The following is a 26,310-nucleotide window of genomic DNA, read 5'->3' as shown; positions in this document are numbered from 1 at the left end:
TTCTTTGCTTCTCTTCCATCTTTTTTTTTTTTTTTAAGAAAACTGGTCAACAATGCAACAATGCATTTACCCTGTAAGTGTGTCCGAGCATTTTAATCTACTATGAGGGCAAGGTACATTTCCATGTTGACACATTAGAACGGCTAGGCTTCTGTCCATCACAACTGAAGTCTGCAACCTGAGCCACGAGTCTGGGAAGGCCTCAAGGTGGGTTTCCCAAAAGTCAGAGTGGGAAGGCTGGCTAAGCTCACAGGTTGCAGGAAAGATTATAAAATAAATAACAAGCTAAGTTTCCATAAACTCTGCATTCCCATAGCCACCTGCAGCCAAACCTCCCTCCTTTGGAGATGTGCCCCTTTCTTGCAAAGGGTTTACTATTGTGGCTTTACTCTGCACTGGCAAAGTGCTAGTGACTGTGGAAAGCAAGCCAGAGACACAACCGACCCCTCTTGCTTTCTACCTGTGTGTGTGTTGTTGTTGTTATTGTTGCACGGTACAGCCACGGAGCGTGGGATTTTAAGTATTCCAGAGATCAGTTTATTTGGCATTTAGTGAGGATTAAGTGGCTCATTTTAAGAATGTGTCCCTAAAGATCAGGGACTTACTCTCAAGGACGGAGGTAATATCTTAGTTGACTTCCTTTGTAATATCTGATACCTAGAAGAGAGACCAGCCTGAATTAATCAGAGCTTTATTGAATTCTGTAGGTTTTGTTTCTTCTTTTGCACCACGCAAGAGAGAATACGAAGATAAGTGGTAATTTCGAGACTAAAAGGAGGATTAGAAAAGCAAATTAGGTCTTTTTAGTGAGTATTTTCAAGGCTATAGTAAACTCTGTTAAAAGTCTCCCATACAGCTTAATCATTGTCACATTGCAAACTCTTCTTTGATAAAAAGAAAAACTTTAAACTACTGCCTTCCTCAGTTTTCTCTGTCTATGTGTGGGAGCTACCCTCTGGGAGATGGTCTGTTTGAATGTGACTCTAAATTATTCAGTCAGCTGGTGTTCCACTCTAATTTGGTGGCCCTTTGGCTAGATGGAAAAGGTTGATGATCTCACCCAAGGACTACGAAGATAACTCCCTTGCATTGTGACTTTACTCTGTGGAGTCAAAGGGATGACAAATGAAGAAATTTCTCCGCTGAAGCGCATGAGGCTAATGTCTGTTTCTGGGAACTCTTTCTTAATCCTGGTTTTAGAATTTTATGAACCTCCACTTTCCTTGTAATACGTGTGTTTTAGGGTCGTTTCAGTCTTTAAGCAAAATTAGTACCTAGGGTTTTGTTTTGTTTTGTTTTGTTTTTTGGTGGTGGTGTTTTTAATTCTTACTCTGATATCATAATATTTCAGGAATAACCACAAGTGATTCTGTAATTCTTCCAGACGTTTTAGTTTAAACCTGAACAAACCATGGTCAGTATCAATAAATGTTTATTGAGTGTCAGCTGGGTAGGAGCCTTGTCTCTGGCATCTGAACAAGTCTGTTTCAAGTGGTTTGGATTTCCAAGATGTTCCGTTACCTGGGTTGGGAGTCTGAGATTTCCAAAGAGATCTGCATTGTTTCCTAAGTTTTAAAATTAAAGTCCCAATTTTTAAAGACATTCTCTGTAAGACAGGAGTACTTAGCAGTTTTCATTTATTAACTGCTTACCATGAGCTAGAAACTGTGGTTAGTCAAGTGTTTCACAAGCATTTCCAAATTTTAATCCCCACACCAACCCACTGAGTTGAGGGACGACCCTCATGATCCCCATTTTAGAGATGAGAACACTGAGTCTCAGTGAGAACATGCCATTTGTTCCAGGCCGCATAACAAGCTCGGAAACGAATCTGAGTCCAGTTCTGTCTGATTCCATGGCCTCACTGCTATATCATGTCGTTTGTTTTTTGATTGCCTCTTGCCAGTTCTCATTCAGTGCCATGATATTTCAGGACTTATGCATCACTTGGTTATACATTTTAAACCTGAGGAAACCAGCCCTGCATCGGCGAATGTTTACCGAGTGTTGACTAACTCTATCCTTAACATTTTACATGTCCTTTTGCGTGGTGTGGATTTCCAAATATTTCATTAACCGTCAGACATGTTTCTGGCAGAGACTTTAATAGTGAAACTTATTTGAAATTCCCAATTATCTAGGATATTTTGTTTAAAGATGAGAACAGCCAGCAGTTTTAATTCCTTAAGTGTTGGAACATTTGGAAAAGAGAAACCCCAAATCAGCTTGCTAACAAATGGCTTAGTGAATGAATCGGCAGGATTGTGCTCTATGGTTCTTTTGGGATGTTGTCTATGTGTCCCCACAATCTGGGTGTAGTGTGATGAGTTGCCCTGCTGAGAAACCAGACTTGAAAGGATAAACAGGGTCGACAGAATAAACAGAGTAAACCCTGAGCATGGGGGGTGGGGGCGTTGCAAGCCAGCGTCCTTTTGCTGCCTTAAGTCACATGCCCAGCCTTTTGGGAATGCGCCCAAAGCTTTCCCTTTATGAACTGGTGGAAACAGCTTAACCCAGCCAATTTGTTGGATTTCTCATTGACTAGAGCAGCAGACCTGGGGGAACCTAGAAAGCTGGGCGTTGCACAGTGAACAAAACAAACACATGCACATGCCCATGCTGCAGAGAGGAAGGGGGTGTCACACAACACAGCGCTTCTCTATTTCTCTCTCTCTCTCTCTCTCTCTCTCTCTCACACACACACACACACACACATACACACACACACAGGATTAGCTAGAAAAGAAATGGATTTATTGTCGTTGATCATTATGCCTGACGCCTCAATTAATGGAACATTTGTCTAAAAAGCTTCCATTCAGGGCGCCTGGGTGGCTCAGTCGGTGAAGCATCCAACTTCAGCTCAGGTCACGATCTCATGGTTCGTGACGTCGAGCCCCGCGTCTGGCTCTTTGCTGACAGCTCAGAGCCTGGAGCCTGCTTCAGATTCACCGTTTCCCTCTCTCTCTGCCCCTCCCCTGCTAGTGCTCTGTCTCTCTGTCAAAAATAAATACACATTAAAAAAATAAAAAATAAATAAAAAACTTCCTTTTTATATTTGTCAAGTGATCTCCTCTGAGGAGCTTTAAAGGCACATACCAGTCCATGAGAACTGAGCAATTCGTCATCAAATGAATAAGGTGGGTTAAGGATTGGCAAGAAAGAGATATTGAAGAGGGAGCTGAGAAAAGTGGTGGAAAGCAAATGGAAGAATGAACCTTGTGTGCCAGCGGTAGGGTCACTTAGCAGCAGGAAAAACAACAGGAGAGCTCTCTCTATAGGAGAGCTCCCTGTTTGGACCCCCGAGGGACCTGGGCAAGTCTCCTTGCTGAGAGGAGAGGAGCTGTCATCTGGGAGTAAGTGCTTATGCCTTAAAAGCCCTTGTCAGTGTAGCCCTGTGCTATGAGCCCGGTCCAGGTAATTCAAGAAAATTGTAGAAGTTGCATCATTTGTGTAGCCTAAGAGCTGCATTTGGGAGCCTAGTCGGCAATGTCCCAGAGGTGGGCATGAGGGAGAAGAGAGAGGTGGTGGTCGGTGACAGGGACGCATGTGTCTCCTGGGCTGCTTTGAAGATCACCCACCGTGCCACCCGCCCCCGGCTGTGGGCCACCAGTGTGCACTTGTAACATGAGCTCAGACAGATCTGTTGACCCCCAGGACAGCTGCAGCTTGAGTTAATAGAACATAATTCAGCCCCTCAGCGATGCTTTCCTAGAAATCCAACAACGAATTCTCCGTGGATTCAGTCCAGGAATTCCCTTCCTATCTGAGAGAGCAAAAGTGCATCCTCTGGCATTTGTTCATTTGCAGCCGTTGGATGAGACCTCAGTGACCCATGTCTCTGCTTTTCTTTTTCTCCCTGTCCCACGTACCCTCCAGGGTCTTCTTAGAGGGTTGTGAGGTGTAGTGGGGCTACCCTTCCATGGTTAGGATTCTCAGCAGTAGGACTTTCCCTTGTGGTGTATGGAAGAGAGCCCCATTTCTAGTCACCAAGAAACAGGTACAGCTGAGACACAGTGACACTTGAAAGTCAAGGTTTTGAGGAAGAGGATGGAACATTGAGTTGAGACCTGGCTAACTCAGGATCTTTTTTCCTTCTCAGGTGAACACGTTCTTTTGATCACATCTCCCGAACAAGCATGAGACTTTCTAGGTGACATTTCTCTTCTTGGCCCAGAATACAGAGTATGGTGCTACTAACCAGAGCCCCTGGACTGAGGAAAGCGTTCTCCTGCACAGAGCCCAAGGAGACGGAGAGGGGCAACAGAGGAGGAACTGGACTTTGTGTCTTTGAAAGGTAGTCTCGTAATTTCCCCTGCATTCTTTTCCCCTTAAGAATGTGCTTTGCTCTCGAAGCTGAGCCTCCCTGTTGCATCTGAAGTCATTAATTCCTTTTGCCTTGATGATAGCCTTGGAGAAGTTCTCCTGCTGGACATAGATGCATTTCACAGTATGAAAAGAGCGCTCCAGAAGGCCACAGAATGGCCAGGGCTCTATTTATTTACTTTAGAGGTGGTGGCAGCTGAGGAAGAAGGTTCAAAAGAGACAAAGTTGTGCATGAATTATGATGTGATATGTTCAGCTTTTAGCTCGCCACTGGGCAGACCTTCAAAGTTAGTTTTCAATGGGCTTTTCTCAGGGGGCCACACCATCCTCTTCCAAATGTGAGTTTGAGGATGCTTCCCATCTTACATCACTCACAAATAACTGCCAGAGGAACCAGAAACAAAAACTATACAATTTACAGTTCCCCTGCTTTGATGTAAGGTGGGGTGGGGGGTGCCAAGCAAAGGCTTCTGAGTAGAATGTGGTTGGATTGCCTCAGAAAGCAAAGTCTTAAAGAGAGCAAGCTGCATTAGTGAATTAAAAATATTAGAAAGCCTTTACTCAGATTCACTTGAGCTTGATTTGGGTCAAGGTGGGGGAGGGGAAGAGGAACGAAACCCAACAGTCTGTGCCAAGGATTTGCTGAACATTTTTTTTTTTTTAATGCTGACGGGCATTAAATTAAGTAACAACTGAAGATTACACAAGAGTAAACACTGCTGCTAATGTTTGACTAAAAGCTAACTGAGGGCTCTAAGTGACTCCAGTTAATTTACACATCATGCCAATAACAGCCCCAGGGGACTGTGGGGGGGAGGGTGCGCTGCTCAAGGTGGGGGAGACTTTTATAGCCACAAGCCACGTTTTTAAATTTAGAAAAAGAAAACTAGAGCTGAAGGAGCTGCTTTAGAGACTCCAGGGAAGGAGAGACAGAAAAAGAGAGAAAGGGGAATTGTATGTCTGTGCCTGCTGGGCTTGGGTTTAAAAAAAGCGGGGGGGGGGGGGGGGGGACGTGTAACTTTTAAATAACTCTTCTAGGAGGAGGGAGTGTGCTAGGATCAAAGAGTTAACTGTTCCTGTGGGACAGGAGTCTTAATAAATTCTGGACTGTGCCAAGGGTTCCATCCATCCCAAATGAAGGAGCGTAAATTCCCCCGTGAGATCAAATAAAATTGATTTAACTTTGCAACGTTTAGCTTCAAGTTAACATTTAAGTGTACAGCAGATGATGTTAAAATTATAGTCCCTCTTCAGCACAACCTCTTTTGATACAGTTTTAAATGCTTTTAAAATGGGATGTGTCGTTTATTTAGTAACATAGCAGTTGATATCCTTAGATTGGGATTTCATCATGCACTTTAATTTTCTAGGGCATTGGGGATGACCATAATTGCTGAACAATTCAATGGAGTGGAATGGGCTAAGTCAGCACTTTTTATTGCATTTTTCCACATAATATCTGAAATCTTCTTTCTCATTTCAGTGTGTTTATGAAAGCAAGGCATTTAACCCTCACATTTCCTGGGCTTGAATAATTTTCTTAATAAGGCATAAAACGTTTGCAAATTTGCATGTCATTGCGAAGGAGGTAACTCTGTTTAGCATGTCGGGGATCAGGTCCTCTTGTCTGGTGCTTGACAACCTTCAGGGGATCCTCAAGGAGAGCCAGTGTTTCCAAAGACCCTCTTTCTTCTCAAGTTTTTGTCTTCTCTCAGGCAAAAGCAAAACATCTGCTGTGCTAGGCCAGTCTTAAGTTTAGTCTTGGAGTCTCAAAAATGAACAGTGGAAAGGTCTGGATAACATTGATGTTTCTGGGTTTGCCCAGATGAAACTTTAAAAATCCTAAAAGCCACCAAAATTTCTGCTCTTTCCCTTGATTGTCCTGGATTATCAGGCTGGAGAAATGGAATGGGTGGCTATGTTCCAGTGCTATTGAATGTTGTGTGAACTTACTGATACCAGCCTTTTGACTCTGGCAGCCTATTCTGATTTCTAGCATTCTCCGGAGACCCTCCCAGCATGTCAGAAACCAAGCACCCTGTCTGCAGGGTCAGCCCCGACGCTAGAGAAGCTAGAAGAAAAAAAAAAAATCATGCCGTCTCATCCCTTCCACCCTGTTAGTTGACTCACTCTGTGACTTTTATTGCCAGATCCAAAACTTGATGGCCGACCTGACTAAGGTCACCAGCCCCACACAGCTATTTAAAAAAATTGAAATCACTTGGCATTTTCAGTTCTTGCCATTTGCGAGTTTTTTCGAACATTCTGATGAGCAGTTCTCAAAAATGTATTGCCTCCAAATAGGAAGGTGGGCCAAACCACAGCAAAATTGAAAGTGGCACTTCAAGTGACTGGAATTAGTCGACACTGGTGTGGCAGCTGGTATCCACCATACCTGATGTTAAAACCAGAGACGAGGGGCGCCTGGGTGGCGCAGTCGGTTAAGCGTCCGACTTCAGCCAGGTCACAATCAGCCAGGTCACGATCTCGCGGTCCGTGAGTTCGAGCCCCGCGTCGGGCTCTGGGCTGATAGCCTGGAGCCTGTTTCCGATTCTGTGTCTCCCTCTCTCTCTGCCCCTCCCCCGTTCATGCTTTGTCTCTCTCTGTCCCAAAAATAAATAAAAAACATTGAAAAAAAAATTAAAAAACAAACAAACAAACAAAAAAAACCAGAGACGAGGGGTCTCCCATGTCTTCTGGGCCAGTTTGTTACGCAACCTTAAGGAATGTCTAAGGGGGGGGGTGGGTTTTCACGTATGGAGAGGTTTTGAAATGTGAACAGCTAACTCGCTGTAATTCATAAAAAGTTGGCCATGAGTCAGTGACTGTAGATATTGTCACATTGTGTGAACAAACAGCCTGATTGTAATGATGTGGCATTTCCTGTCCTTGTCTTCAGTAGACGACACGATGTCAGGTGGCAGTTGTCTGCTGTTTTAGCTCTTCTCCTTGAACCTGAAAAGGGAAACTGATGTAATTTCTTGAGACTCTGAATCGCAAAGCTGGGGAGTGGCGAATGGTACGGTAATAACAGGAACAGCTGAAATTTATCGTGAATCTACTCTGCGCACTGCTCTGAGCAACAACCCCGTGAGGAAGGTACTATCGTTCTCTCAGTGCGAAGTTTGGGAAGTGAGGCACGGGAAGATAAGCCAAGTGTCCATGGTCGACCAGCAGTTGGTGGAGGAGGAGGCTGGGTCTAGCCATAGCTGTCTTCATCCAGTCTTGGGCTCCGCCAGGGGGAGGAGAAGTCATCACTGCATTCCCGGGCATCCAGACACATTAGACACCACACACTGGAGTCGGGGGAGAGAGATTGGATTTCTTGAAGCCACGTCAAACCCCAGTCTCTATTATGCCTTAAAAAAAAAAAAAATCCATCTCTTCCCATCTCTTTTTGCAATTTAGAACACACACTTCAGTTTTTAAGAACAGATTATTTGAGGGGTGCTTGGGTGACTCAGTTGGTTCAGCGTCCAACTCTTGATTTCGGCGCAGGTTCTGATCTCATTGTTCGTGGGACCGAGCTCCATGCTGATAGTGCGGAGCCTGCTTGGGATTGTCTCTCTCCCCCTTTCTCTGCCCTTCTCCTGCTTGTGCTCTCTCTCACTCTCTCAAAATAAATTCATAAACTTTAAAAAAAAAGAATAGATTATTTTATTGGAAAAGCATGATAGCCACACTGAGCTTACCACACATCAGAAATTATTTAAAGTACTTTACATTTATTATTCATTTTATTCTCAACTGTATGAAGTGGATAGTATTTTTATCACCATTTTACAGATGAGCAAACTGAAGCAAAGATAGGGCATGTCACTCATTTAAAGTTGCCTAGTTAAGGGGATGCAGAGATAGACGCACACCCAGGCAGTCTGGTCCCATGGCCCATGGTCTTGACACTACTTATCTCTGTCTCCAATGAGCTGAGGGCTATTCAATGAGATTCAAGCTTCAGGAAAATAATTTGGGCTGGGTTCTATCACAGCAGATAGTGGAATTGGCCATTTCGTCACTACTGTGAGCAGCACTGTCTGTGTTCCCTCTGCCGTTACAGCAGCACATTCCAGGACGGACCCCAGGGGGAGGGTCTGCGAAGGCCTGAGTTACCCCCCAGCAGCTGAGACTGGGTGACTTCTAACTCTTACTTCTCTATGCCCTGGTTCTCTTGCCTCAGAACCAAGGCCTGACAACAATGGCCTCTTTTATTTGTGGTGTTTTCCAAAGCAATCTCGCACGCATGTCCTCATGTGATAGGAGTCTCACCAAGGTTCTGTGGGGGTGTGATTGTGCAAGAACCGTCTTCAAGAATTGTGAAGCTAAAAGGGCGGGACACAAAACCTCGTTTTTTGATTCTAAGCCAAAACACGTTTAAACCATATCCCTAACTCTGTCTCCGGTAGAGACAACATCTAAGAACAAGTTTCCCTGTCATGTTGCAGTTTCTGTGGTAGATTGTGGCCCCTTTTTCTTACAGCAGGTCTGTATGCAGCGGTCCGACCGGCCACGGGAACTGGCTGAAGACCACTCACGTGTTCACGCTGTATTCTGTGCTCGGATCCACCTGTCATGGTGGACACCTTACAGCAACAGGTGAGGATATCAGAACTAGTTACGTTTAAGAGCTCAAGTTGGAGCTGGAGCCCCCCGGCAGGGCAGCAAGGACAACCAACCGTACAGAGAAGAATGATTAAAATAAGCTGGACTTTGGCTTCCGCAGAGAAATGTTGTTTCTTCTTAGAGCAGAGAAATTAACCAGACCTGTTGATAGTGAGTGGGGGCAGGTCTCCCATACTCCCCCTTCTCCTCCACTCCCTGGGGTTTGGGAGCCCAGGGAGGCTTAGATAGATGGCCTACGTCATCAGGACTGCTTGCAGCCCACAAGGATCTAGTTAGCTAGAGTCTGGATACCAGAACCCCAGCTCAGAATTTCAGAACTGTCTGGGAAGTTTCCAAAGATCTGAATCTGTGACCTGGAAACAGGCTTTTACCACATATCCTCCAGTAATGTGACTGGCCAGCTTGTAAAGTGATCCTAAGGAAAGCTCAAATCCTCTGCTTCAACCAGGTGGAGGGAAGGAGTGAGCGGAAGAAAAGCGAGGAACCTGGAAAGAAAAAGGCCCCAAAAGACGTGTGAAAGGAAAGCTCACAAAGCACCTTTTTAAGAAGGCTTTAAGCTGGAGTTGACAGGCAAGGCACCAGCAGACGCATATGGGCAGGTTAATGTCCCTAAAATCAAGCAGGAGCCAGTAATAACAGGGTCAGGCAAATAGAAAGTTACAGCTGGTAAGGAAGTCTGTGCAGTACAGCATGAGATGTAGCAATTATTCTGCGTATAAGGCCTGGCTCCCCAGCTCTGGGCACAGACACTGGGGCCAGAGATCGGTTCTGCTTCTCATAAAGCATCGTCTTCCCTCTGGGACAGATCCTTGGAGAGTTAGGAGGGCTTTACAGTAAAGTCAAGCATTATCTATACTTACTGGGTCCTGGAGGCCAGGTTAGAAGCTGCGTGCTTGGTTATTGCCTGCAGCCGGGATGGTCTCTGTTGGCTGGATGGAGCAGGGACCGTTTATACGTGCGCCGTGAGCCCTGACCTAGCACTTGGGTGGCATTTGCGAGCTACAGCGGTGATTGCTGCTGTGACTGGGGCCCCGACTTCAGATCTGTTTGTTATCGCTTACCTTCCTCTGGTGGTTTGGGTAGGCGCTACTTTGGGGGAACAAACTAAATATGACAAGTTTCTGAGCTTGGCAGTAGCTGCCGATCGCTTGCCTGTCTGTTGCAGGGCTCTTTCTTTCTCTAAAGTAGTAGAGTGTTGGCTTCTGTTTCACTGGTTTCTATTTCTGTAAAAAAACATTTCAGGACTGCTTTCCTCATCGTTCCTACTAAAAATTAACGTTCCCTTCCTTTCTGCCCTGGAAGGGCTGACCCATATTCACCCGATCTGTTCCCTCCTCGCCCGCTGCCAGCACCAGGCGGGTTACCGCCATCAGATGTTCCGCCCTGGCCAGCACATGTTTTTAAATGACTGTGCAGTACCCGTGGTTATAAAAACAAATGGACCTAGACAAGGTCCCAGCAGGCCACGGGGATACACCCACGTTCTCCATCCCTGCTGAGCTGGGCTCTCGCTTTGAGTCTTCTCCTAGTCAGAACTCTAGATGCCCTCATTCGCGCGACTGTTTTGGTAGTCGCAAGGCTTGATGGGGCTCCTAGACGTGAAATGTGCACAGAAGGATGCTAGTTCAGAGGACACACTTGGGGGTCAAAAGTAGGTGTGAACTCTGATGCAGTCGCTTACTGAGTATGTGCTCCTACGGGTGAGTTTTTTTAACCTCTATGCCTCAGTTTTCCCATCTACAAAATGGGGAAGCAGCAACATCAGTCTGTACGGGGCTGTGAGACTTGCATGAGATCATGAATGTGAGGTTCTTAGCACAGTGCCTGATACAGGAGAAAATGTTATTTTAATACAAGCTTTGCTATTTGTTATCATTTCCTTGTTCTCCAAAAGGTAGCTGATCTTAGCGCACACCTGTTTATGTATGTAGGGAGGGAGGTCTGATGATTTGGAGAATGCGGAGAGGGGAGCCTCTTTGAAGCAAATGCCACATTTAACTCTCGTATCACCATCATCAGCCGGCGGCAGCTCCAGAACTTGCCCTGCTGCCTTCACATGAGCCATCCTCAGCTGGAGCCCAGGAGAAGGTAGAGTAGCAAGGGCCACAGAGCTCTCGTGGGAGGGGACTTGGTTATTCACCACAGGCATCACCAGGTTGTCACTTTGCACACAGGAGACGGTCAGACGGGACTGGCAGGTGATGCCCAAGGCATCACTAGACGCCCGTGGCACCATGAACCAGAGCCTTTCTCTCCTGCTGGTGAAAATTTGTAGCCCAGGGCTCAGTGAAGTACCTGAAAGAAGGCTGGTGATGAAAATGTTCACCTTTGCCTTCCAAGACCATAGCTCCTTCCCACAAGCTGGGCAACTGATGCACCAGAGTCTGCGTGGCCATCCATAGACCCTGCCAATCAGCATATCTGCCGAGCAGAGCAGCAGAACTGGCCATGGATACAGTGAAACACCATTTAAATCAGTGATTCTCAAGCCAGGAGTCCTCATGGCACAGACCTCAGGTGAGCTGGACTTAGCGAGGTGGCCAGAGTCCTTCTCAATAAAGGACCAAGTTAGCAAATAGAAGGTTCTCTAACTTCCCTCACATGATTAACTACAAACAGACAAACATGTATGGCCCCTCTCTGTACATACTGCTAAATGAATGCCTAATATATAAACAATTAATCGGGACATAGTAAGAGGAAAAAGAAAACAGATGAAATAAATAAGGCACCTTCTTAGTGTGACATATAATTCAGATATTCTGTGCTTGAGGTAAAGTAGCCCTAAGTGGTCAACTCCAGACCTAGGTGGATGATGAAGTCTGTGTGTCTGTGGGTTTGAATTTAAGCCTACCAAATGCCTTATTCTCCCACGTTTCTTGTCCTCATGTGTCTCCAGGGTAAGAGTTAATATAAGCTACAAATATTCTTCTAGGACTAGTTATTAACTGTAAATGTTGAAAGGCCTTGACAAATATAAAATGTTATATATAGGCACAACAGTAGATCAGAGAGTTATCTTCATCAAGTGGGACTCAGAGTTTTCCTTAAACACTGCAATCTCTTCGTTTCCCAGCAGTTCCAGGGCAGACTAAAGTTCCACGGTATATCTTTTTAATGTGGCAGGCCTCAAGGGTAGATTGAGTTAGGCAATTTATCCTCTTTTATGCCCTGTATTCACAGACAACACTCCAATGGGGTAACATAAAACCACAGATAGGTTTCTTTACAATGGTGTTTAAGCAAACTAGGAAAGCAGCCCAAGCCATGTGTGTGGAACCAGGAAAAGAGGTATCAGGGGAGGCCATGGACGTTAAATGACAAAAATGAGAAACCTTCCTAACTGCTCCAGACGTTATGCTTAAAGGCGCATTTCTTTGGCAACTTACATGTTTCTGAAATTGGTTCTCAGGCCTCGGATCACCCCAAGGTGTTGATGTTGCGTTTTGACTCAGTAGAAGCCAACCCTCCCCAGACCGTCCAGCCCTCGCCCACAGACCGCACGCTCACACCATGCAGCAATCAGATGACAGAGAGGAAAAGTTCAAAGAGGGTTATTTCTCAGAACCCGCTGGCTCATCTCCTCTCCAGTATGTTACTCACACTGGAGATGTACAAAACCTGTAAAAATATACTGGGACTCTGCCGCGTGCATACGTACATGCACACACATGTGCCATTGGCACTCATGCCACGAGGGCCACCCTTCCTGCCGGCTCCTCGCCTTGTCAGGCTTGTCTGCGCATGACGCCCCAACTGAAGGCAGGCCAAGTCTCAGGGGAGGAATCTGCCTGGGTCTGGAGCTGGAGTTCAGGTTTGCTGACTTGGGAACTGACCTGTTGGTCGTCAGCAAAGAAAACATGGCTGTTAAACGAGCAGCAGAGGACTTTGTGCTAGTTGCTGATGGCTGGCTTTGGTTCCAATTGGAAGCCTGAGAAGTAAAAATATTACAGAGAATATATAGGGACAGAAAACAGAGCAGAGGTTGCCAGGGGGTGAGGGTAAGAGGAAAGAGATTGGTTACGAGAGCTACAGAACTTCTCAGGGTGTCAGAAACATCTGTTTGGTAGAAGGGTGGTTATTTGACTGTGTCTGTTTGTCAAAATTAGTAGAACTGTGTCCTGAAAAGACGGAATTCTACCGATGTAAATGATAACTATTTAAAAACAATTGAAGGAAGACAGTCATTTTTGTCTATTAAATTGATGAATGTTTTGAACAATGAAACAGATGATTACATATTTTGGAGAAAGTTCAGGAAAAGAAAAGTATCATACACAGTCGCGGGAAGTGTAAAGATTTTTGAATGTTTCTGGCTGGAAATGTGGCAATATGTATCCAAAGACTTAAAGCTGTGAGTAATATTTTACCTGATAATTCCTCTTCTAGGGATCTATCCTTAGAAAATATTTTCAAGGAATATAAAGATCTAGGTACAAGGAAGTAAATTGCAATGTTGAGTGTAAAGGGAAACATTCTACAAATAAGTTTATGATTACAGTACATCTATAGGCAGTAAGAATTATATTTTCAAAAATATTTAAGACTTTGGAAAAAAAGTAAAAAATTAATATGAAGTGACAAAATTGGATACAAAGCTTCACATACAACATGCTTTTATCTTTTGTAAAAAATGGTGGGTTTGGTTAGTATGTGTATATATATATATATATATATATACACATATGTATGTATATATATATATATATATATACACACATATATACATATGTACAAACAGAAAAAAGACTGGAAGGATTTGCACAAATGAAGTGTTAATAGTGGTTATCAGGATAGTGGAATTAACAGCGGTTTTAAAAATTATCTTTATTTGCTATTTCTCCACACTTTCTGCAGAAAGAATGTATTAGCTTTATGATCAGAAATATAAATACTATTTTTTGCAGTTTTCTTTGCTATCAAGGGCTCCCCCTGCTGCTCACCTAAAAAATTATGGTGGGTTGGCCTCCTACCACTTATTTCTGATTTTCCTCATCTTCTAAAAAGCTCCATGCTGGATCTTGATGACTACTGTCTACTTGTTACTTGTCTTAGGAGCAAACTAATCTAATTTGAATACTTGGAATGATATGTCAAGTCCTAGTCTTTTTGTAAAAATTGCAATGTAATTCACATACACTAGTCATTCATTTAAAGTCACTCATGATTCAATGTTTTTTAGTATAGTCACAAAATTGTGCAACTGTCATTAATATATAATTCCAGAAAATTTCCATCATTCCTAAAAGAAACCTCATACCCATTAGCAGTGACTTCCTGTCACCCCCTTGTCCAGTGCCTGGTAATCACTAAGCTCCTTTCTGTGTCTATGGATTTACATATTTTGGATTTTTCATATAAATGGAGCCATATCATGTATGGCCTTTTGTGTCTGGCTTCTTTCACTTAGCAAAATGTGTACAAGGTTACAATCCATGTCGTAGCATGTGTCAGAACTTCATTCCTTATATGACTGAATAATATTCCATTGTTTGAATATTCCACATTTCATTTAGCTACTCCTCAGTAATGGACATGTGGTTGTTTCTACTTTTTGGCTATCATAATTAATGCTTTTATGAATATACACAAACATTTTTGTGGACATATTCTTCAGTTCTCTTGGGTATATAGCTAGATGTGAAATTGCTGAGTCATATTATAACTCTAAACTTTTTGGGGAACTGCCAACTCATTTTAGAAGGGACTATCATTTTATATTTTCACTAGCATTGTATGAGGGTTCCAATCGGTCCTTATCCTCACCAATACATTTATACTGTATTTCTAATTAAAGCTGTCCTAGTGGGTGTACAGTTTTACTGTGTTATGGTTTAGATCTGCGTTTCTCTCATGACTAACCATGTTGAATATCTTTTCACGTGTTTTCTGGCTAGAGTATGAAGCTTTCAAAATTGGGATGTGAGTCTTCCAACTTTGTTCTTTTCCCAGTTATTTTGGTTATTCTGAGTCCCTTGAATTTCCATATGAACTTTAGGATTATCTTGTTAATTTTTGCAAATAGAAGTTGCTGGGATTTTGATAGAGATAGGGATTTTGAAATCTATAGATTAATACAGAGAGTATTGCCATCTTAATAGTTTTAAGTTTTTTAATCCATGACCCCTAGATGTCTTCCCAGAAATTAAGGTCTTCTTTAATTTGTTTCAATGATGTTTTGTATTTTTCACTGTACAAGTCTTACACTTATTTTGTTAAATTTATTCCTAAGAATTTTATTCTTTTTAATGCTATTGTAGGTGAAATTTTCTTAATTCTATTTCCTGATTGCTCATTACTAGGGCATGGAAATACCATTCATTTTTCTATATTGGTCTTTTATCCTGCAAACTTGATGAACTGGTTTATTAGCTCTAATAGATATTAATGGGTTCCTTAGAAGTTTTTGTTTACAAGATCATATCACCAGCAAATAGAGACAGATTTACTTCTTCCTCTCCTCTCTGGATGCCTTTTATTTCTCTTTCTTCACTAATCAACCTGGTGATAACGTCCCAGTTTGATGTTGAATAGAAGTGGTTAGAAAGAAAGAACATCTTTTTCCTGGTCTTAGTAGGAAAGCTTTCACACTTTCAGCATTAAGTATGATGTTAACTGTGGGCTTTTCTTAGATGCTGTTTATCAGGTTGAGGAAACTCCTTTCCATCCCAGTTTATTGAGTGTTTTAATACGATTTTTACGTGATTTTTTTTTCATCCTGTATTTGTTCAAATGATTTTTCTGTGTCTATTGATCATGTGATCATTTTTTCTTCTTATTAATGCAGAGTATGACATTGATTGATTTTGGTATGTTGAACCAACTTTGCACTTCAGGGATAAAGTCCAGTTCATTATTTTGTGTAATTGCCCCCTTTTCTTTTTATATTGCTAAACCAACCGTGTCAGTACTTTGTTGAGAACTTTTGCATATATATTCATTAGGGATACTGGTTTATAGTTTTTTCTTTCCTTGTGATGTCTTTGGATTTGGTGTCAGGGTAACACTGATTTCATTGAATGAATTAGGAAATATTACCTTTTCTTCTATTTTTTTGGAAGAGTTTGTGAAGTATTTGTGTTAATTTTTCTTTAAACATTTGGTGGAATTTACCACTGAAGCTCTCTGTTCCTGGGCTTTACTTTCATGGAAAGTTTTTTTATTACTACATTTTTTTTTGGCTTCTTTATGTTTATTTATGTTTTCTATTTCTTCCTGAGTCAGTTTCACTAGTTTGTATCTTAGGACACAATAACTTGTGTATAATTTGTTGGAATAAAATTACTAAAATAGTTCATTTTAACCCTTTTTATTTTTTATGTAAATAAAAATAACTTATTTTATTTCTGCAAGATTTCTTTTTCATTCCTGATTTTGAAATTAAAGTTCTCTCTTTTTTTGAGGTAACTCTAAGCTAAAGGTTTCTCAATTTTGTTGATCTTTTCAAAGAACGACGTTTAGTTTCATTGATTTCCTCTATTTTTCTCTTTTCTATTTCATTGATTTCCACTAAAATATATATTATTTATTTCCTTCCTTTTTTGGGGAGGGATGGTTATTTATCTCTTATTTTTTTGGTTTCTCAAAGTATAAGATTGTTGATTTGAAATCTTTCTTCTTTTTCATAATAGATATTTATAGCTATACATTTCCCTCTTAGTGCTGCTTTAGCTGCATCACATAACTTTTGATATATTATCTTTTCATTTTAATTCATGTCAGAGTGTTTTCCAATTTCTCCTATGATGTCTTATTTAATTTATTTATTACTTAAGAACATGTTGCTTAATTTCCATATATTTGTGAATTTCCTACATATCTTTCAGTAATTGACGTCTAACTTTATTCCATTATGATTGAAAAACACACTATGATTTCAGTCCTTGTAAATTTAGTGAGACTTGTTTTATGGTCTAACATATGGTATATATTGAAAAACCTTCTATGTGCATTTCAGAAGAATGTGTATTCTACTGTTGTTGTGTGCAGTGTTCAGTAGACATCTGTTAGTTTTAGTTAGTTTATAGTGTTGTTCAAGTTTCTATTTCCTTTTTTATCTTATGTATAGTTGATCTGTGCATTACTGAAAGTGGGTACTGAAACCTCCAACTATTAATGTTGAACTGTCCATATATTCCTCCATTTTATTTTTGGTTCATGTATTTTAGGGCTCTCTTGGTGGGTGCATACTTGCTTATAAATACTGTATTTACTGCAGGGATTAGTCTTTCACTCTAATAACTATTTTTGTCTTAAAAATCTATTTTGTCTGCTATTGGTATAGACAGTCCTGCCCCCTTTTGTTTAACATTCATGTGGTATATATTTTTCCATCCTTTTCTTTTTTTAAAAGTTACTTATTTAAATTCAAGTTAGTTAACATATAGTGTAGTATTGGTTATAGGAGTAGAACCCAGTGATTCATCACTTCCATATAACACCCAGTGCTCATCCCAACAAATGCCCTCCTTAATGCCCATCACCCATTTAGCGCCCCCCCCACTCACCTCCCCTCCAGCAACCCTCAGTTTGTTCTCTGTATTTAAGAGTCTCTTATATTTGCCTCCCTCTCTGTATTTAGCTTATTTAGCTTCAACGTGTGTGTGTGTGTGTGTGTGTGTGTGTGTGTGTGTCTTTGAATCTAAAGTGTGTCTGGGGTAGATAGCATATATTAAGTCATATTTTTTGTCCATTCTGCTAACATCACCTTTTTGTTGGGTGTAGCTACTGAAGCCTCTTCCCTGGTCAGTTAATGATCAGAAAGAGATTTTTTCGATGTCTAGAACCAGCAAATCTCCCCATCTTTGCTGAGGGACTCTGTGTACATATTGATTTACATCTTCGACACTCAGCCAAGAACTTGACAACTCTACCTTAGCCATCATTTCCTGTTTGTACAGAAACTCAAGTTTAGTCAGAGTTGAGAAGTTACCATGTTCTCTGGTATTCTCTGAGCATGTGCATAGCCATGGACTTGTGCAGGACTCCACATATGCATATGGCCTTTTGATTTCCAGGAATAGGTTGGAGTTTTTCAAAGTTATCTATGGGCATCTCAACTTTTCCTTTCAAGTCTTTTGGTTAGTCTGTGGTTTGTAACAACCATTTTCCATTGCTTCAGACAGCTGCAATATTCATCATTTACTTCTGATGGTTTTTAACCAATAGCCCTGAGAAAAAGTCTGTTTGTTTAGGCGACCTGTGAGTCAGATCAAATAAAGGCAGTCTTGCAAGTGGGGTTTTCCAGGGTATCCCTAGACAAATAGTTACAATTCTCTGGAAATGGATATTTGAAGAAAGCGTAACCTCTTTCTGCCCCTTCCAGTGGCTACAATGCTGCTGTTTCAACATGGGCTGTTAGTTTTCAAGGCTACTGTGGATGTGAGAAAGATTGAGTGGGAGAATAATGGGAAGAGGACCTGTTAAAAATGCTACAAAGCTCTCCATCTTACTGAGATTCAACTATTTTATGGACAAACATTCCTCAGATCACTGCAAGCTTTTGGTTCATTTCCAGAGTCTTATAGTTAGCATTAACACTTTTTGCCAGTTTTCTCATTGATTTTATATAGGAGAGGATTTGGGGAGTCCTTTACTCTTCCATTTTTTTTTGATGACACCTTACATTCTAGATGTTAATACATTTTTTTGGAGAATTCTCAAAATTTCTGTTCACCATGCCTACATGGACCACAGATTTTTTTTTTAAACTTTTGTTGTCTTAACAAAGGTAGAGTTTGGTTTAACTCTCCTGGCAAAAGTGCTAAAAAAGCAGTCATCTGAGGACTTAGTCATTCCCTAAACAATACTAACTGAATGCATTATCACTGGGACACTGCAGTTAAAAAATGCTCAATAATATGTAAGCTTGATATATTTTACTTCACTTTTGCACAATGTGAGGTTGAAACAAAACAGTATTCCCTAGGGAGCCAGTAAGGGCGTCTTTAAGTGGCGGTCCTGGCACTGAATAGATGGAGTAGAAAAGATTGTGACTGTCAGCCAACAAGTATGTGAAAAGATGCTAACATCACTAACCATGATCAAAACCAAAATGAGATATCACCTCACACCTGTTAGGATGGCCACTATCAAAAGAACAGAAAATAACAAGTGTTGACAAGGATATGGAGAAATTGGAACACTTCTACACTATCGGTGGGCATATAAAATTATGTAGCCACTATGTAAAACAGTATGGAGTTTCTTCAAAGAAATTAAAAATAAAATTATCAAATGATTCAGCAATCCCACTTCTGGGTACATATACAAAAGAATTCAAAGCAGGATCTCAAAGAGCTATTTGCACATCCATATTCACGGCAGCAGTACTCACAACAGCTAAGAGCTAGAAGCAACTCAAATGTCCACTGAAAGGTGGATGGATAGAGAAAATGTGGTATACACATACAGTGGAATATTATGCAGCCTTAAAAAAGAAGGACATTCTGTCACGTGCTCCAACATCTGTAAACCTTGAGGACATTACGCTGAGTGAAATAAGCCAAACACAGAATGACAAATACCGTATGCTTATACTAATGTGAAGTACTTAAAATAGTCAAAATCATTTCAACAAAAAGTAGAAAGGTGGTCACCAAGAGTGGGAGAGGGGGGAGGGGAATTAGCATTTAGTGGGTGTAGAGTTTCAATTTGCAAGATGAAAAAGTTCTAGAGATCTGTTGTACAACAACGTAAATAACAGTATTTAACTGTACACTAAAAAAATTGTTAGCAGTTCAGTGGAAGAACTGAAGTTTCCATACTCTGATTCAGTTCTTTTATTCTCTAAGGTACATGGTATGGTTGATGGTTTAATGGCATTCTGATATACTGTGGTACGTTGAGATACTTCGGTATATACTGAACCATTTCACGCTCCCGTGATACTCCTTGAAAGGGTCCACTGACATACTAGCAGGATAATACTACAGTTAGTACTACTGTATTTGAAAAGTGATATGACAATGATGGCCAACCTTTATTAGTTGCTTACTGTGTACCAGGCATTGTTCCTTGAGGACTCTATCTCGTGTTATTTAAGCCTCACCACAGCCCTGTGAGGCAAGGCCTATGCCCATCCCATGTGACAGATGAGCAAACTAGGTGCAGGAGGTTAGGCAGCTCGTTCAATCTCTCCCAGCAAGTGGCAGAGCCGAGAAAGAAAGGAACTTCTAGAAAAGGAGAATTATATTGCGTCATATTTCGAAGGTGATCTCCATTCATTATAAAGGAGTGATATAGATACTCTGGCTTGAATGAAGCTGGAATGAATTCACTTCTAACCTTGAAGGGACAGGTAAATACCTTTATTACAAAAGGAAATTCACATAATACAGCTCCTCCTGTATTTAGCTCCTCCTAAACAAAGAAAGACATTAAAAAAAGAGAGAGAGAGAAAGATCTGTGCTGTGGGGGTGTCTCTTTTTATGTGAAAGGGCACCGCTGCACTTGTAAGACTTGGAGCTGCAAATAGCAATAGGGCTTAAAAGGGTACCTGCACTTGTAAATGGAGGACAGAAGCCACGTACTGTTATTCCTCTTTCATCCACACTCTGCAGCACAGTAACCTGGAAGTAGAAAGATACGTTGAGTTGAATGGGAAGGAAAAGGAGTATTTATGGGTATACGAAGGGGTCAAGGACACTCACTGATCCTTTGAGTGAGAGCCACACTTGCATTCTGCCACCACCAAAGCTTTCTTTTTCCATATGAAAGACAGCTCTGCATATAAGAACAACCACAAATTCCCTCTTTGCCATGCCACCAGAAGAACCCGACATTGTTGTAGATTAAGTCCCCAGTGAGCTCACAGATGCTTTGGCTGCAAAACTGCCTTGGAGAGTTGAGAAAATGGAGGTTTCCAGAAAATTGAGGTGAGTGGGTAGAGGCCTCTCAAGGCAATCATGTTAAAGTCAAGATACTGACACTTAGCCTACAGAGAAGAAGAAGGTGGACTGGGACGTGGTGTAATGTAATCTCAGTAATCAGTCTGAGTCTATGTGTGTGGATGTCTTCATTCACGTGGCTTCTCTTGCTGATACCCAACCAGTATTTACTAAGTCTCCTTGACCTTAAAGGACCCTGCTTGACTAGTTACAGTGATGGATTATTTGGATATGATGCTTGTTGAATGGGTCCTGAGCTTCCCTTCCTCCCTCGACATGGATTATGCACTCCCTCTTGGGCTCTTGTGAAAGTCACTTTAATTATTACAGATTTTGGCCCCCAAATCTGAGAAATTATAAATTGGTATCTTCAAATGGCAAGTGAGCCTTCCATAGTGTGTATGACTACAACCAATATGAATAACGGCTGTTCTTTACCGAGTGGCTACGTTGTTCCGTGTATTTTCTAAGCATTTTATGTACGTTAACCCATTGATCAAATAGGTACTACTGTATTATTTTCCTGGAGGAATAGACTGAGGCTCAGAGAGGTTAAGTAACTTGCCTAAGGTCCTTCAGTGAGTTAATGGTCTAGGAACAAAGGCGCACTAAGGAATTGCAGTACAAATGTGCTATTTCCGACCTGAATTTGTGAGACACATGCTTTAATAAACTATATTTAAAGAAAGGTAAAGGGTTTACCACCTTCTCAGACACTGAGTAACTTAAACTACGTAAGGAAAGAGAACCCTTGCCTCCTAGGGGGTGTTAGAGGACCTACAGATGAGCATTATGTATAATCATCATGTCATTCTTAAGGCATTATTTATAATTAACATGTCAGTTATTTAGAGTTGAAGAAATACTTGTAGATTATTTTAAAAGGATTTTAAGAAACAGTTTGTCTTAAGCTATTTAAATTCTAATTCTTCACATCCCTGATTTACTTAGCAAACTTCAGGCCCGTCCGGTAACTGCCCAAATTAATGGGAACGTGGACTAATGCAGTTCTGTGTAGAGGATTTGTAGCCATCCTTGTTTGGTTTTCTGATTTAAAATACATGTCTTGTTGACTGGGACTGGCTGTTTGGATATCTGTGAGATTCGTTCTTTGTAATGGTAATACGGTCAAAGCCTCTAAGGAATTGGATTTAGTTCCAAGAAACTGAAGTCCTCCTTTGAAGTGACCCTTTAAAAATATTAGCAAGTATCAGCCTTAATATGCAACTTGTATGCCTCACTGAGTTTTCGTGCGATTAGCAGCTATCACTCGCTCTTTGTGTGGAAGGTGCAATGGAGAGCAAAGAGTTGCAGTGAGCTGAGAGAACACTTCTGTTTCATGTCCCCGTCCGTGCCTGTTTTGGCCCAAATGACTCAGATGCAGGACTTCAGCTGCTTCAGCATTCTTGGGGTTTGTGTGCCAGCTCTATTGGAGACTAAAGCTTATATAAGTAATATAAAACCTCAGCATTTACAACATAAAGGCACCGCAAGATCTCTCCGACATTAAGCTTTGGTAGGATTTTATTTGGAGGAATTTTATTTTAAAATGTAATATCCTTTTCCTTTCTTTGGCAAATAGAATCAGGGAGAACTTGGATGGGACTCTGCTGCTTATGAAAAGTCTCACCCTGTTCACATAAGCAAGTCTGTCACCCTTGATCGGAAAGTAATCACTCATAAAGCTTAATGTTATTATCATCCCTCGGCCTGGAGTGATAGATATTCTTGAGGCCTTTTAAATAAAAAGTTTAAAATTGAATTTGCAACTCAAAAGATTGGTGGGTTCAAATGTTAGTTTCCTGCTGAGTAACTGTGAAAACAATCCTGAAGTAGCTAGTAGTGTGTTAGGGACGGCAGTTTTATTAAATGTCTTGATGGAGTGCAATGAAAACACGCTTTCGGTGTCTTCATGCAGGCTTTCCCTCTACAAAAATAATAGTCTTCTTATAGACGCTAGTGTTCGCCTTCACCCTAGTCGGTTATTCTCCCAGGGAAAGTTTTCTGCAAAGCTTTTCAACAGGAAGATGAGATTTGTCTCTATTGACCAATAAGACTCTCCTGTGGAAAGTGATTGACACTGCTCAGAGATTACTGATTTGCATGTCATCATGTCATTTGTTGCATAAGGTCTTAAGCCATCCGTTTGGCCCAAAATAGTACCACTGAGTATTATGTATGTTCTTGTGGTGATGTGCCTTCTAGCATCACCGATCTTCAACAAAGTCCTTGACGGAAGAGAGCGAAGGCTTCCTCTCACCCAATAGAAGACCAACAAGTTCATTTAAAGAGGTATCTTTCAATTATGAAAACTGGCAGGCATGAAAGGACACTTGGCAGTTGAACTTTGCAAAAACATTTGCACTGGCGGCTAAAGAGGACCTTCTCTTTTGCTGGCCTCATGAAAAAAAAAATGAAACATTTTGCAGTTTCACCTCAATTTCCTCTCTCCTTTTCCCCACAAAAACAAAAGGTGATTTTTCAAGGTCCTTGTATCAGCATTATTTGACATCCTCCTATGGGTTTGACCAAATAACTGACCAAATCCCTCAGGAGGAAAATGGAAAATTTGTTGTGATTTCCACCTCTCAGCCCCAGTCCTGTCTCCTGGTCAATGGCAAATTGTCTCTTTTCCCATGTTTCTTTATTTTTCCCCTCTATGGGCAAAACACAGCTGCTATAAAAACTAAAAACAGTGAAATTCCAGTCTTGACTAAAGTTGGGAATTCTTGCACACATGAAAAAAATCTTTGTTTCTCCTTGGGAAATTGGCAGATTGAAAATAGACAGCTTAGCTCTTCTCACGTTGACACATGAGCTGCAGGAATTGGATTTTTAAGAGATCTGAAATGTAACGTTAGGGAAAACAATGCTGTCACACGAAAGTGTGGCTTATGTTTATCTCCATACCGTGTGTCCTGTGTGGAGATCTTTATAGACAGGACCTGGAGCATCCCTTGCTTCCCGGGGAAGGCTATAGCTTTGTGAGAATGGGAATAGTGTTCCTCCAATGAAGACATTGTCCATTCTTGCTTAGGTAATGGGGGATTGTGGAGGGTCAGGAAGCCGCAGACTGTAACCGGCTGGCTGGTTAAGTGCATCCTTGAGTTTTCTGGCAAGACAGGGACAAAGCCCCCACACTGGCAGCTTTGAGTAACCTGCGCCTTAAAATATTTGTCCAAGATATAACATAACTCTGGATAATTTTATCCATGTCATTCAACACACCCTTGGTTCAATATCACTATATAATTTGTGTGTACATGTATGTGTGTTTTCTTCTTCAGGGTGTATCCTTAACAGAATAAAAGATGTGCTTTAAAATTCTATGCCTAGCATACGTATAACAACTGGTGAATGAGAGAAACAGCAACTCCGGTTTTAAACCCCTGAATTAACTCTCCTCTTTCCTACACAAGTTTATTTTGTAGTTTTGTTTCTAGTACCCAAATTAGAAAGAAAATGTAGCCATCTGGGGCAGTTTGGGTGAAACTTTTGACCCCGCCTGTAATGCACGGAGGGGTTGTCTTGCATTCTGTGCTGAAATGTACCTGTGGGGAAGAGTAATCCCTCCTGTTATAAAAGGAGAATGGCAGGGGGAGATCTTGGCTGCTTCTGGTGAGGATACTAAGCCATCCTGATTTACCACGGTTTATCGATTGATTCTCCACCTCCCTTCCCACCTCTAGTCTCTTCTCCCTTATAGCAGGCTGAATAGTGGTCTCCTGCATATGTCCAGAATAGTCCCCAGAACCTATGAATCTGTAACCTGGCATGGCAAAATCTGTCCCCAAAACCTATGAACCTGTAACCCGTAACATGGCAAAAACAGCTTTGCTGATGTAATTTAATTAAGGATCTTTTTTAAAAAGTTTATTTATTTATGTTTATGGGGGGAGGGGCAGAGACAGAGGGAGAAAGAGAATCCTAAGCAGGCTCTGCACTAACAGTGGGGCTCAAACTCATGAACTATGAGATTGTGACCTGAGCCAAAATTAAGAGTCAGACTCAACTGACTGAGCCACCCAGGCAGCCCTGGTTAAGGATTTTGAGATGGGAATATTATGCTAGATTTTCCAGGCAGTCCATCGTAATCACAGGGTCCTTATAAGAGGAAGGCAGCACGGTAAGAGACAGAAGAAGGCAGTGTGACTGTAGAAGCAGAGATTGGAATGATGGGGACATAAACCATGGCCATTTCCAGAAACTGAAAGAGGCAATGAATAGATTCTTCCCTGGAGCCTCCAGAAGGAATCAGCCCTGCTGACACTTTGATTTTGGCCCCTTAGAACTTATTCTGAACTTCTGACCTCCAGAATTGTAAGAGAATGCATTTGTGTAGGATACAGCCACTGAGTTTGTGATAATTGGTTACAGCAGCCCTAGGAAATTAACATACCTTTCCATCCCCTTCTCACCTTCTGTTCAAAATCTCTGACTTTGTCTGCATCTTCATTTTTGCCTTCGCTCACATTTCTTATTCCTGCCTCCATCCTTTTGGCCAAGGATTTGCCTACCCTTCCTTAAATTAACCGTCCTCCAAACCAGGATACTTGCATGGCCAAGAAATTTGCCAGTTCTGCCCTTCAAAGAGGACCTGCGGTTACAGAGCCAGAGTAACATTCCCAAAATGTGTTTCATGGCACATAAGGTCCTTGACTAGGAATATGTGAACAAAGGGTATATAGTGATGACACACGCTGTGTTTCATATCCCCCTCTTGGAGACTCACAGTCCGTATTAGCATGTTGATGATCCTGAGAAACTCTATAATCTTGTTTAATGTAATGTTTTCCAAAGCTGTTTGGCCACAGAACACTTTTTTTTTTTCCTGTAAAACAGATGTGAACATATCTCAGAAGTGGTGTTCCAGGGAACTGGCTCGGGGAAAAGCTGCTATGGGATATACCTGGGGTCTTTGAGATACTGATATCCTTCTCCTGTGCCCTGAAGCAAATGCCCGTTTGGCCTCTGGATGTGACAGGGAAGGCAGCTTTCAGCCACCAGGTGTTGGGCTCTGTGGACTTGTCCTGGATTAGATGAGAGGTGCAATAAAATCAACGAATCCAATAGGCCCTGTGTATCTGTGGCAGTTTCCCACCTGGCTTCTTGGAATATGTATTTGAAATTCACATGGATAGATCTGACTCATATATCATAGATATGCAGTGGCCAGGGGTCTTAAATCCACAGACCCAGGGGATTTGCTAGCCAATGGCCTGAACAGTGACCGTGCAAACTCTTTAAAGATGTGGTCTGGAGAAGATAGAATCTATGAGAACCTCCCACTCAGCACAACCTTCCCGGTCCCTGAATCCACTGGTCTACCTAGAGCCAAGTGTCCCTCCTCTAGAGCAGTTAGCACTGACTGGGGCATGGGTCACCTATATGGTAGTAAAATTAGCTAACATTTATGTAGTATTTACTCTGTGTTACACAATGCTCTGAGCGCTCCACACATGTTAACTCCTTTAAG

The sequence above is a fragment of the Panthera uncia genome (assembly GCF_023721935.1).
Source record: "Panthera uncia isolate 11264 chromosome A1 unlocalized genomic scaffold, Puncia_PCG_1.0 HiC_scaffold_16, whole genome shotgun sequence".
Taxonomy (NCBI): domain Eukaryota; kingdom Metazoa; phylum Chordata; class Mammalia; order Carnivora; family Felidae; genus Panthera; species Panthera uncia.
Note: the sequence above shows the minus strand (reverse complement) of the source record.